The sequence below is a fragment of the Stigmatopora argus genome, chromosome 12 (assembly GCF_051989625.1).
Source record: "Stigmatopora argus isolate UIUO_Sarg chromosome 12, RoL_Sarg_1.0, whole genome shotgun sequence".
Lineage (NCBI taxonomy): Eukaryota > Metazoa > Chordata > Actinopteri > Syngnathiformes > Syngnathidae > Stigmatopora > Stigmatopora argus.
This window is the reverse complement of record NC_135398.1, coordinates 17,595,399-17,607,766: the sequence shown is the minus strand read 5'-3', so window position 1 is coordinate 17,607,766 and position 12,368 is coordinate 17,595,399. Positions and strand designations below refer to the sequence as shown.

General features: G+C 39.9%; 1 protein-coding gene across 5 annotated transcripts in view; it reads left to right on the top strand.

Annotated features, from left to right (window-relative positions):
* The window catches only part of LOC144085322 (MAGUK p55 subfamily member 7-like), a 161,334-nt gene that overhangs the window by 130,686 nt on the left and 18,280 nt on the right, over positions 1 to 12,368 (top strand). The window lies entirely within an intron of this gene.

The following is a 12,368-nucleotide window of genomic DNA, read 5'->3' as shown; positions in this document are numbered from 1 at the left end:
CATGACCAATGTTCCCTCTAAGCTGCGCGCATGCGCAATTGCGTACTACTCTCGTCTTCTCCGCGCACAGCAATCATATGGAGCGCAAAAATAAAATCCATTTTTTTCCATGATGGCGCCGTTCACGCGGCAGCCAGTGGCAGTAGCTCTGTCCACGCTTATGTTTTTCGTGTTTTACAGCCCTTCTATCTTTCTTTAATTACATTTTGATATTTCTTAATACATTCCGTTTTGCTTTACTGTGCAAATAGAAGAACAAGCGGTGAAATCGGGTGAGAACTGTCTAAATCTGCTTTGTGTGTGGTTGTGTGCGTGCGTGTGTCTCTATTTGTTACTGTTGGATTTATTATGGAATGTTTCTATATGTGTTGTAAACATTTTTAATAAGTAATAAGGCTATGAATTAATTCATGATGATATTATAGCATTTTAATTACTTTTGTATAAGAGTGTCTTTAATTTGAGACTGGGACAAACTCGAGGTCACCCTGCTGGCTCCAGCTTGTTGACATAACACCTCAAGGACTGTTACTGGGAGATAGACCTCGCAACCCAGGCACCCAGATGCAAGTTCGCAATGATCTACTAAGGACTCATAAATTGTTTTGTCTGGGACGCCGGCAGTTTACCTTATAAAGAAATTATTATGCTTACTGGTGCAAATTCTAATACCGTTGTTTTGATTTACGATCCGCTCGGGTCACTTTTTATGCTTTAGTCTTCTCTAAAAAAGCGTTGTAATTGTGCACAGGAGGCGAAACATTGTGCGCAGAAAGAAAAGAGGTCGCTTAGGAATGTCAACATTGATAAGCTGCTTCGCAGCATTCGTGAAGGTCACAGTTAGCGGCTAAGAGCGCGCTTCCGTTAAACACTTCATAATAAAAACAGCAGGGTTTCCGCAATGACCTTCGCACTTATTCTTTGGATTTAATCAGAAATGTCTTTCGAGGTGATAGAAAATCAGTTTGGCAAAGATTGATTTGGTAAAAGCTTTGGAATTGGGAATAATGCTATCGTTATTATTATTTTAATTTTTGTTTTGTGACGTTCAAAGGGCTCTTAATTGAAGAGAGCTAGTTTTGGAGGATAAGATGATATTATTACTGTTTTTGAATGGTTGGATTGTTCAAAATACTTTAATATAGGAGATTGGCTGGTTAAAGAAAAATGAATGGAATTTTTTTACTATATTATGGCATATTGGTGACAATTTGTGGGTCCTTTATTAAGCATTGAAAATTGTAATTAGGAAATGCCTATTAAAAGGTTGATTTCTCTAATTTAATTATTGTAGATTTTTCTTGTGGTAACAGAGAGCTATAGGAAATAGCTCTTATCTTAAGTGAACATAGTATGGGGTGATTTGCAAATTATGTCTTAGGTATTAAGAGTTATTTGGTTGTTAACGAGATCAGACATGAAATTAACAATGCAGAAATGGCATGAGAAATTTCATGGCATTCGTCCAAATTATTAGGTAAATTGAACCTGGCTAGGGTAGATAAGATAATTGATTTAGGATAGGCATAGTTTCCCTAGAAGAAACATGGATCATCTTTAAGTGCACAAAAGACATTCCCTGTTTGGCCTGAAGGGGGAAATATGCTTTGGTATAGGTCATATTGATGACTATTGGGACGTTACTGTCTATTGCTTTAGGGGCATACAAATTAAGAATTTAGCCAAAACTTACTGCATTGCAATTATGGGGTTAATACACCTAAATGTTACGGTGATAAGGATTGGCAATAACTAGCTTAGATAAAGGGGAATATCTACAACAAATTCTGGTGGGGCCTTTCATGGTGTGAAACAAGTGATGAAATAATGTCTATGTTTCAAAAATAAAATCTCCAAATTATAAAATATCAACCTTTGAGTAATGCTTTAAGTAGATAGGTTGTCTAGAATGGGCAAAATTCGAAAGCATTGACAGGGGGTGTAACTTAATGCAGAACGTGGAGATAAAGTTTTTACAAACGGTTAAAATACTTAAAGGGTGTGTGTGTGTTTCAATGTGTCACAACTTTTCCGTTATTGCATTATTGGCGAATAGATAGTTAATCACAGCCACTCGCATGGCAGTCCACATGCTGACTGACTCGGGTAAGGGGCGGTTGCAATTGAACAAATTTCTATTTTTAGATATGTAGCACGTGAATCTAATACATTATTTACCTAGTTTCTTCAGGCATCAACCTTGCGGTTCGAGGATCTACTAATGCGGGGTGGATCCAGACCTTCCGGAGTGTGGAATATTCCTGGTGTCCTCAAAAAATTCGTAGGTTTTCTCCGGGTACTCCAGTTTTACTCCAACAAACCAAAATTATGGATGATTGGGGGAGCACTCTAAATTCCTTGATTATGAGTGCGAGCGTGGATGAGTGTCTGTCTTTTGTGTTTTAATTGGCTAGCCACCAAGATATATCCATATTCTAATATCAAAGTGGAAGATTTCTGAAATCGCTGATAAGCCTTTCGAGGACAGTGGTGGCAGAGTAGGACAGAAACAAAAAGAAAAGAATTTCACCAAATGAATTTTTTTTATTTCTGCAATGGGAAATTTTGGGAACCTGGGGGACTAAACAAAAACAAAAGACTTATCTAGGAGGGCTGCCATTTTGAGTCATGGTAAATTTCATGCCTCAAAAAAGGGGGAAGTTATGGATTCAATCTATATGCGGAATATATGGCCAAAACACGGGCGATTCCCCCTTATGTCAAGCTACAAAAGCTACATATCAATTTCAAAGGATAAATATGGATTTTATAGAGAATATGTGTGGTAAATAACAGTCCTAAAACAGATTGGGGAAACCTTGTTGCAGAAACTGGTCTAGATTGGCAAGCTTGGATGACACACGAAAAACCATCAGGCCTTGATAAAATTAACCCATACGGTGGAGGCATCACAAATCATTATTCAGACTGACAAATTAACTTGTGGATCCTTATCTGACGTTTTTTCTAAGTCCATGGGCAGGTGGAGAAGACTCTTTTTACAAAAATCTACAATTGTGTCCAACAACAATGACCATGTCTATGGAGACGGTAAGAAAATAGTCAGAGATGGAAACACCCGGATCCGCCATAGTAAAATTAAAATCTGAGATGACCAGAGAATTCATTTCCGCAACAGGGAGTTCCCAAACGGGAGGCAGTAAGAAATAATTGGTTATTATTGATGGAAAATGCAGCTACAGACGCTCCCCTACTTAAGAACATTCAACTTACGAACAACGGTACATACGAACATGTCTGCAAATTGCGTTTAAGTCCAAAAATGTTCGCAAGTCCAATTTTGTATTTCGCCTTTTTCGGAGTAGTACTTCTTTCCGCCGCTAATACCAACGCCTGGCGCTGTGAGAGCTCAGCTCACCCAGCATCTACCTTCTTCTTCGTTGCAATGCGGAAGTGCGTGAATGTATCTCCAGTGTGCAAAGAACCTTTTTCATTTGTATCATTAAATATCTCATGCATCCAATATTGAATATGGTTGGTAAAAAAGCTAAAGGCTTCTGTTGAGGGAGTTGCAAGGAAGAGGCAAGCCATTTCATTTGAAACGAGTGGCAATAATAACGAAGCTTGATGCGCGTGAGAGTGGTGAGCGTTGCACATCGTTCGACCGTCAGTACCATTTATAAACAGAAAGATCGAGCAGCAGGACCCAAATATTGAACGTTGCACAAAGTTTGCAAATCAATTGAATGATGCCATACAGTGCTACCGCATCATTTATGATGAAAAAAAGAAGAAAACTGCAATTGTCATTAGGTCGCTTCTTTTGGCCAGTTTCTAATACATAAATCTCTCTCTCTCTCTCTCTACAGTACTGTACATATTCTCTCCATTTTATTAAAAAAAAAAATTTTCAGTACAAACCAATGCGTGTTACTTATACAAGCCTTAAACATACAAATGCACTTATATAAACCTTCAATATACTTATATCGGCCTTAAACATAAATTATAATACAAAATATAGCACTGAATCAACTTACAAACAAATTCAACTTATGAACAATCGCTCGGAACCAATTGCGTTCGTAAGTAGGGGAGCGTCTGTATTATAAATCAAACCTGTATAACATGTAGGGGGCCGACCTCTCTTAAGAGTAGTGCCCGCGCAAATTACCCCTGATTGTGTAAAGGAGAAGATGTAAGCCAAAGTGTGAGAAATCATGTATACCCTGTTCCAAGAGCAAAGGACAAAGCTAACTTTTCAACACATGTTGTGTTTGATCATTTTACCTGCTTCAACCTAACAGGGCATGGTCTGAAGCTGGGGACGTGGTGTCCCCACGTCCGAAAACCGACTACACCCTGGTACCACGTTCTGACCTATGATGGTGGTGGGGTGGAAATAAATTATACGACTCCTGCTGAAACGCGGCAGGAATTTGTGCCTTGGGGTCACTGCTTTTACCAGTGTCTGTTTTTCCATCTACAGTGAAGGAGATACAATTGGCTGAAATCCAGTATGATGGTGGGTCTCTCCCGATGGCGTCGATCGGTATGGAGAGAGGGAGATCCAACATACATTGATTGGCATCCCCGGGGCGTACCAGATGAGTATAAGTTGGCTAATCAGGTCGCAGCAGGTTGGGAGTCTATTTTTCTTTTAAGTACCCCAAAACAAAAATGTGATAAATTACCTGCATTACAATGTCCAAAACCTTGGAAATTATACTAAAGAGGGATATGTGGCGATAAAGGAACAACTGGCAGCCACTAGTCTGATGGCGTTCCAGGATCGTGCAGCGGTTGAAATGCTTCTTGAAGGAGCAGGGGGCGTATGCAATGTTTGAAAATGTTGCACTCAACAACACGTCCCCCACTGGGTCCCACACCAGGGCCAACGATGGCCTGCAGACCCTAAACCGCAAGATGAAAAAGCATCCTGGAGTAGAATTATTATCCGCTTGACAGATTTGTGGGATAAGGCCTTCGTACTAATAATGATTTGGCCTAATTTGTGGCATTTTCCGTAGCCATTTTTGCTACGATTTTGACATGATGTGGGTGTTGTGTTATTCCCTGCTTAAGATCCTTGATAAGCCGACTTATAACCACTGCGATTGCCCCTACAAATTCTAAATTGCATGAATTATATCCTCTGCTGATGAAACGTACTGAGGGGAGCAGTGAATTTCAGGAGCATGGTAATTCCGAGGATGACTTCGGCGAAAATAATTTTGTTTTTTGCTTTTCAGACCAGCCGAACGAGTAGGGCCTAAGCGGGTAAAATTAAAAAAGCCAACGGAGATATCCCTCTTATCTTGGATTTGCCATAAAATGAATAACAAACATAATAAAAGGAGGGAAATTTTGGATTTATTATGGAATGTTTCTATATGTGTTGTAAGCATTTTTAATAAGTAATAAGGCTATGAATTAATTCATGATGATATTATAGCATTTTAATTACTTTTGTATAAGAGTGTCTTTAATTTGAGACTGGGACAAACTCGAGGTCACCCTGCTGGCTCCAGCTTGTTGACATAACACCTCAAGGACTGTTACTGGGAGATAGACCTTGCAACCCAGGCACCCAGATGCATGTTTGCAATGATCTACTAAGGACTCATAAATTGTTTTGTCTGGGACGCTGGCAGTTTACCTTATGAAGAAATTATTATGCTTACTGGTGCAAATTATAATGCCATTGTTTTGATTTACGATCCGCTCGGGTCACTTTTTATGCTTATTGTGCAAATTCTTACGCAGGTGTTCCGATAAAAACAGAATGTTGTGACAGTTGTTTTTATAACCTTTATGATGTTATTCGGCTAAGCTTATACAATTGTTCAAAACAGTTGAGACAGTTGTTTTTGCTTATGCAATTGTTTAAATCAGATTACCTTTGAATGTTTTGGTTATGTGCCGCTAAATGGACCGAAGAGTATGCCGCCCGTCAGAATCCTCTTGCGAACGAAGACGCGTTGGGAGTGATTTTCGTTGCAAGTTGTAAGCAGTTATGTTGAAAGATGTTTTCCAATTTTAATTAAATATGACTAATAATGATTTAAGGGTATTAATCATTATTCCAACAGTTACGATTGCGCTGCGTCGTTGCGGCACGATCGGGAATATATTAGGACCCATCCGCGGGAAACGGGAGTCGAATCGATGCAGTTGTCTTCAAACGACATCCTTTAATAAATGAACAGGGATCTATTAATCAACAATGGCATGGAAACAAAACGGCAGCATGCTGCGTGCATGCATGAACTGAAGTAACGATCCGGCAATGGTCCTATGACTCATTGCTCTTTAAATAACAAAACAGGAAGCAATCAGCAGATTGACTGCAGCTGCTCTCTGACGGCACGTCAGGAGGGACGAACAGGCTGCTCCTGACACTATTATGTGTAATCGTTTGTCTTCAAGCTACACAATGGACTATAAATGGAAATTAGCCCTCGGCTACAATCTTACATATATATGTTCATTAACATGAATATAAATATGTTCATTAATTTGTGCTATCCCTTATTACATAAATCAAAGCAAAATCAAGGATAAATATTGCATATAAATGGAAACTTGACTATCTCAAGTGACACGTTCAGCAGAAAAGTCATTTGAACGAGAATGAGAAGTGAGGACAGATGTGTAAAAAAAAGTTAAATTTTAATTCTGATTTGTGCATATTCTAATGGCATTTATGAAGATGTTATATTCATAGATATTTTTTCATTCATTTTCTGACCCGCTTTATCCACTTTATCACTCGCGGGGGGTGCTGGAGCCTATCCCTACTGACTTTGGGCCAGGGACGGGGGACACCCTGTATCGGTGGCCATCCGATCGCAGGGCACAAGGAAACGGACAGCCATGCACACTCAGACCCATACCTAGGGGCACTTTTAGAGTGTCCAATCAGCCTACAATGCATCTTTTTGGGATGTGGGAGGAAAATGGAGTACTCAGAGAAAACCCACGCAGGCCCAGGGAGAATATGCAAATTCAACACTGGTGGACCGATCTGGATTTGAACCCAGGACCCCAGAGCTGTGAGGCCAACGCGCGAACCACTCATCTGCCGGGCCGCCCATTCATAGATATTAACCATTACATTGTATTATTACTAAATCATTTATGTGTAGTAGACATGCACCTGCTTATGGCAGGTGTGATACTGATGTGTGCCCATAGCGAGCAATGATGATGTTGCTCACACTGGTACTCAGTGTGCTCAGGGAGGTTGTCTTTCTGCCCAAACAAACAAAAAATTAGAGGGAACATTGGTCACAACAGTAAGTCTGCATGAACGACTGCCATGCCAGTGGCTGTGATTAACCTTTTGTTTGGATATAATTCACTAATGGGAAAAACCGTACCACATTGAAAACACCAACACACACAAACATATACACACAAAATTTATATAAATTCTAACCTCCTTGTTTTGCCTTAAATTATACACCTCTGTTAATCTTATCAGTTTAGCTGTTTGTGCATAGAAATGAAGTGGTAATAGTTCTGCTTCTAAAATTTTAGTAGCGGTCTGTTAGAATAATCCTTAGGTATTTCCAAATTCACAATAAAAGAGGCATCTGAAGTCACATCCTCGTTTAATTTTTGCAAGAAGAGAATACATCCATCCGCATACCCGGTCAGGATAATTCTAACAACTCGAGGTCTCCCTCGCTAATTTATTCATAAGATTTTAACACCATGCCCCACAGAAGGCTAAACAACTTTAGAGTCTCATAACAATTTATCACAGTCATCAAAACAATTGTAGGTCTGCCGAATCTTCCTAAGAGCGTTTGTTGTGGACCCATCCTGCGAAGCCAAAACAGTCCACATTTCCCAAGGGCACTTGTTGTGGACTCATCTTCTCAAGCCGAAAACAGTCCACAGTTCTTGTTGTTAACCCATCCTGCCCAAGGCCATTCCCAGTCCTTTTGATGCGAACCACAGTCCTTACTTTTGCAAGAGATGCATTAAAATGCCCTTTGTATAAATTTCAATAACTCTTCGTTGCAAGTACATATAATATAATAATATTAATAGACATCTATGATAATAATAATAATCGGACATAGGCCCTGTCGTCATTATCAACAACAAAAAGCCTACTTGTCATCAACCCCAGAAACTGCGTATGACGAAATTGGTGGTGCTTCTCCATAAGCTGCGTTTACTCGGCAAAAGACCTAAATAAGTGATAGTTACGGACTTGTAATTTGGCATTCTGTTGTTATGGATACAGGTCACTTACCTCTCACTGTCTTCCACTTACCTTCAGTCAGCTAGTAGGAGGCAGATCAACACCCAAACATCTTTCCGTATTACCTCAGAAGGGAATGTGTGTTGTTTAACCGCGAATTTAGAGTTCTGATGTATGTGGGGAAAAAACTGTCCTTAAGCCTATTTGTCCGTACTTTGTATGACCTATAGCGTCTGCCAGAGGGCAGCAGCTGGAACAGATTGTGACCAGGGTGGTAAGGGTCCCCTATGATGTTGCTGGCTCTGCTGAGGTAACGAGGGCTGGCAATGTCTTCCATAATAATGATAATGACATATAATGATAAACCTAACATTCCCCCCTAATATTATATATGTGTACGCAATCCCATAATCATTTTTTTATTTATGACAAATACAAATACACTTGGGGAAGTCCGTTGTCTCGATCTTTACCAGAATTCACCTTACTTGCATATCTGGCCTGAAAAAGGAAGAAAAAAATCATTCTCGTTCAACTCATTTTCATAATTTGCATACTCCTGGACATCAATGTTATCACCAGTAGGCTGTCTAATAAGCAGATACAATCCTTGTAATTCGGAATTTGTTAGAGCTACTGTATCAACCCTAAGTCGGTCTAGCAAAAAGCGTAGCAGCGGATAAGACAATATCCACACATTGTCAAAGTATTAGCCAAAACAGCTATTGATATCGCCTCGGTGAAGGCCAATTTTTTTACATTTGGCGAAGGCCTTATCCCACCAGTCTGCCAGAAGGTGGATCGTTCCACTCCAGAGTGCCTCTTCGTTTCCGGTTCAGGGTCTGCAGGACTTCAACGGCCCAGGTTAGGGACCCATTGGGGGACGTGTTGTTGAGTGCAACATTTTCAAACATTGCATACGCCCCCTGCGCCCTCAAGAGCACATCAACCGTCAGAAGCATATCAACCGCTTTGCGGTCCTGGAAAGTCATGAGACTGGTGGCTGCCAGCTGTTCCTTAATTGCAAATCCAATTTTTTTGACATTGTAATGGATGTTGTTCATCCTATTCATATTTTTATTTGGTGTAACCCAAAGAAAAATAGACTCCTGCTGCAATTTGGCAAACCAACCCATAAGTCGGATCGCCATCCCTCGATGAGGCTCATCGTCGTCGAGGGAGGCCAGTCGCCGCACCGAAATTCCGAGCCGCCAATTGTATCTCCTCCACTCTAAAACAGATACTGGTAAAAACAGTGAAACCAAAGCACATAGTCCTGTTTCTTTTTTTACAGGAGTTATATAATTTATTTTCCCCACTTCACCACCATAAGCCAAAACGTGGAATCAGTGAGACCGTTAATCTTGGACAATGGGCACACCATGTCTCATCTACCGCACCCAGATTCAGACCATGCCTGTAAGGTTCAAACTGGTAAAGTTAGCACAGTGGAAAAATTGACTTGTCATTCACTGCTTCTGTAACAGGACAGACACCGTTTCAATATTTTCCCTTTTCTTTACAAGCAGGACACTTTTTTCTTTTGTAAAAAACACTTTCCCCAAAGAATGGTGATTGAGGGAGATTTTATATCCGATCGCATTTTCCCTCGTCTGGACATTTGTTTTAACCCTTTGTAAGAAGGTTTAGTCTCAATTGAAACGTTTGATCCATTGAAACCATATGGAGACAATAAAACCAATATACAAAGTTCTTTCCAATTAATATTGGAATGTTTCCATTTTATTGGGTCAGAAAGTTTATCTTACCCATCTCCTCAACCGTTTCAACTGAGGTTATCTTCTTACAATGCAAAAGGTGGCTCTACATCCCCTTCTTGGCGTGCTAGTGCTTCTTCTTTATACTGCAGGTTGAGCACCTCCGTTGGTTCAGTCCGTTTCCTGTTGAGAAGCACAGTTTCCTTCTGCTAACCCAATTTGAATGTGTTTTTCTTAAAGATTTTTTCAATTCCTATCGTGCAGTGAATAATGGCAATTTGTATGGTCTACTAAATAGGATTTCCCTATGTTGTTGTCCTGTTGAACTGGTTATCTAGGCAGTGATTTCATAACGAGATATGGAACCTTCTGTCTATCCAGCCAACAATTTTGTTAACACAATTTGGGTGCCATTATCACTATAAATCTTTGGAATTTCAAATTGTGCACTGATATGCCGAGCACAGGTTAAGCATGCTCTGTCACCAACTTAACCCTATAAGTTGTGTAGTGGCACCGTACAGAGGCCACGCTCCCCCCTGTCGAGACACAGGAATTCCCATGACTCAAGCTAGCTTTGTTAAAAGCAGCTCACCCAAGTAAGCGGAGGTACCAATTTGTTTTTGTTTGTTTTTTGTTATTACCTCAGTGATCCCAAATCTCACATTTCGCAGAGCAGATTATTTGTTTCTCCACATCAAGTTTCAAATGTGGAGTATTGCTGCTGCATTCCTGTCAAAAATTTCATGTGGTGAAATATTTTTCTTTCTTTTTGTTTTTGTTTTTGTACTAACCTGCCGCCGCCATCCTTGAAAGGCTTATTGGCGATTTCAGAAATCAATATCAAATTTCCAAATCCTTTTCCAACTTGATAATTGATTGTAGATTATATTTTGGTGGCTAGCCAATCAAAAACACAAAAAGACAGACCAGGATCCACTCTCACACTCATAATCAGGGGAATTTAGTGTTCAACCAGTCTAGCATCCATAATTTTGGTTTGTTGGAGTAAACTGGAGTACCCAGAGAAAACCCACAAATTCTCGAGGACACCAGGAATACTCCACACTCTGGAAGGTCTGGATCCACCCCGCTTCCATTAGTAGATCCTCGAACCGCAAGGTTGATGCGTTAATTACTAGTCAATCAATTTGGGTCGTTTACCCATACATCAGTGGCCTGTAAATTTTCATCACAGGTGTAAACCACCATCCCCAGTGGGTTGGTAGTTCACCCATTTTTTTCTGCCCCGTCAGCAATAATCATTCCAGAACGAACTAGGTAATTAATGTACTAGATTCGCGTGCCACACATCTACAAATAGAAATTTGTTTTGGAAGTTCAATCGCCGCCGTTCGTCGCCCTAGTCAGCCAGGATGAGCGACTGGAGTGGCTTTGATTAACTCTTTGTTTGCCAATAATGCAATAACGGAAAAGTTGACACATTGAAACACACACACACACCCACCCAAGTATATTAACCGTTTGTAAAAATGTACCTCCATGTTTCGCATTAAGTTATACCCTCTGTCAATGCTATCAGTTTAGCTGTTTGTACGCAGAATTGAGGCGGCAATAGTTTCACCTCTAAGGTTTGTTTTAGTAGTTGTCAATGTATCTCGCATTCCGTTCGAATTTTGCCCATTTCATTTTATTCCTAGACCACCCATCTACTTAAAGCATTACTCAAAGGTTGATACTTTATAATTTGGAGATGCTATTTTTGAACATAGACATCATTTCATCACTCATTCCATACCATGAAGGCCCCACCAGAATTTGGGCATCCAGTGCCAAAATAGAGCCTATTTCTAAATTTCCCCCAAATTTTGCTGTACATATGGGATTCTCATTCCCCAAATACCCCAGAATTCATGTGCCAACGCATTTTGTCAAAACCCAAAGCGACAAACCTAATCTGCTTCTTTAGCCAGATTTCCCCCTTATCCAAGCTTGTTCTTGCCAATCGTTATCTCCGTATCATTTAGGTGCATTAACCCCATAATTGCAATGCTGTAAGTTTTAAGCTAAAGTTCTCTTAATTTGTATGCCCTAAAAGCAATAGAAAGCAACGTCATTTGGTTGTATCAATTTGATCAATGATTATCCAATCCGTAACATCAACATGCCCCACGCCAAAGCATATTTCACTCGCTCAGGACAAACAGGGAATGTTCTTCTGTGCACTTGAAAAACACCCCATGTTTTTCAGTCCCAGGGAAATTAAGCCTATCCTACATCAATTATTTTATCTACCCCAGCCAGGTACAATTTTTCTAATAATTTGGACGAATGCCATGAATTTTCTCATGGCATTTATGCATTGTTAATTTCATGTCTGATCTCTTTAACAACCAAATAACTCTTAATACCTAAGACATAATTTGCAAATCACCTCATACTATGTTTACTTAAGATAAGAGCTATTTCCTATAGCTCTCTGTTACCACAATACAAATCTACAATATTTA